Source organism: Pterocles gutturalis, unplaced genomic scaffold, assembly GCF_000699245.1.
Source record: "Pterocles gutturalis isolate BGI_N339 unplaced genomic scaffold, ASM69924v1 scaffold7460, whole genome shotgun sequence".
Lineage (NCBI taxonomy): Eukaryota > Metazoa > Chordata > Aves > Pterocliformes > Pteroclidae > Pterocles > Pterocles gutturalis.
The window spans coordinates 1-2,253 of record NW_010143301.1 but is presented as its reverse complement, the minus strand read 5'-3'; positions in this window follow the sequence as shown (position 1 = coordinate 2,253).

The window sequence follows — 2,253 nt, the reverse complement described above, 5'->3', positions numbered from 1 at the left end:
GTCTGCAAGCTTGTGGGCAGAAATTTGAAATTTAGCCTATTCACTTTCTTCCAGGTTTTTCAAATTCTCTTTAAACAATTGTGTGTGTGCATGTGTGTTCAGCATCTTGCAACATCTTTCTGTAATCTTTTCTCTATGGCAAAAACCCAAGTGTTCTGGGAAGTCTGACAGCTAGTATTACTCAATGTTTCTTTCCAAGGCTTCCTTCCTATAAGGAGGAACTGATTGACATAGTTATTTTAGAATACCTATTTTAGTAAATTTCCTGCTGCATACAAGGCCTTTGCTTCACAATAATAAAAAAAGAATGTTTCCCAATCTAAAATTCCCTTGCATCATGAAGTTTTGATTTAGCTTTCTCATTTACTCATGAACATTTCCAGGGTAAGGGAACCCTAAAAACAAAAAGTATCATAATATAGTTGGCTGCATTCGGTGCCACTAGAGGATTAAGCAAAGTATGTTCCTCATTGTGCAAAGGTTATATAAACAGTTGTGTTTTGCAGTGTGCTCTGAAGGTCAGCACTGCATGTGCTGTTGAACTATTACAGAGAAAGTGAATTCCAAAGTTGAGAGCTTTCTTTTGAGGTTGGATGCTTTGCTTGTTTTCTTTCTTTTGATGTATCTGGGTAAGTATTGTGACTTCCTGCATAAGATAAAGTCACACAAAGGAACAGTGTATAATGCCAAGTTAGGGCCACTGGAGATTTTGTAGAATATGTGCAAGATATAGCAGCAGCACAAGGCTGGTATTTCTTATGTTTGAGATGAAGAAAGAGAATTATTTCAATTATTTGACCCTCCAACTGAAACTGTTTCAGACATACATTGTGGAAATCAAAATTATGTCAGCCATTCCTACCATTTTGGATAAGCTTCTGCAGTGGGTGCAGATTTACGGTAGTAAAAATGTCTGTCATAGTACTGATGGTGTTTTTTCATATTGATTCTCACTCCAAAATGTGCAGGGACAATTTGTTCCTTGTTTATCTACAATGCCAGTGTGCTGTTGCTGGAGATCTGTTTAGGAAACTGTTCTTTTAGAATACTTATTTTAGTAAATTTCCAAGCACACAGAGGGCCTTGAGTTAACAACTATACAAAAGAATGTCAGGAAATTATTGTCATGTATCAGTTAGCTACAACTGTTGAATGTTAATGTCAGCTTCTTTCTTTTAGTCTTCTTGCATTTTTCCTCTTGCCTTTTTTTTTTCTCTTCTCTTTTCACTCACCCACTAACTATCTGCTAGGATCAGACTGATACATCTGTTCTTTTCACAGAGCTCCATGTTGTGACTACCTTACAAAATACAGAAATTATTTAATAACGTTCATGCATAGACGTAAGAGAGGAGTAAAGAATACCTTGTTACCTCTGTTGCATCTTCTGTAGTAGCGAGTTGTTTTACAGCACCCCCACAAGCTGTTCACTCTGGCTTCAATAACCAGAGTTTATCTTTCTTGTTCTGTGAATCCAGCAAATCAGCTGAAATCAAATGCACCCATGTATGCCCACTTTGCACTCTGGTGGTTACTCTGGAGCAGATATGGGACCTGGAGACTGGTGTCTTCATCTGGTTTTGTGACGGAAGGGATACTGCTCCTGTAGGATACCACGGACCTTGCAATAAGAGTGGCAGCATGGAGCTCTTTCTGAGGAAGATGAGATCCTTCCTTGTTACTGCAGGAAAACAAGCAATGCATAGCTTTGCTCTCTCTGTTTGGCCTACTGGGTGTGTACTTTTCTGTGACCCCTACTGGCAAAGTCAGATGCAGCTGAGGGGAAGAGCGAACCGATCTTTATAACTGAAACACAAGTTCCGTTCCATCCATGCATTGCATCAGCACCACGTGTGACACAGAGCTGAAGGGCAGGTCCCACAACCCCTCACCAAACCGTTGCACTCATCCAAAGCCGTTGTCCAATGGGACAGTGCTGGCTTGGGCGAGCAGAAGCTGCGGGACTGCCCGAGGAGCTGGGAGGATGTCGGCCGTTCCTCACCGCCCCTCATGCTGGAGCCTGGGGACAGCACAAAGACACCGCTCCCCAGGCTGGCCTTTTTCCACGGTTTTGGTTTTTTTCGTTACACGTCGTTTCAAAGCACAACTTTGTATTTCCTGCTGCCCCAGCCGCGCCTTCCCCTCAGTGGCCGCCGCCGGCTTTGCCGCGTGACCCACACGCTGAGCGGGTCGCGAAGCCTCTGGATGGCCCCCGCCGGGGTTTAAAAGGGGCGGGGCGCCGAGCGCGCGAGG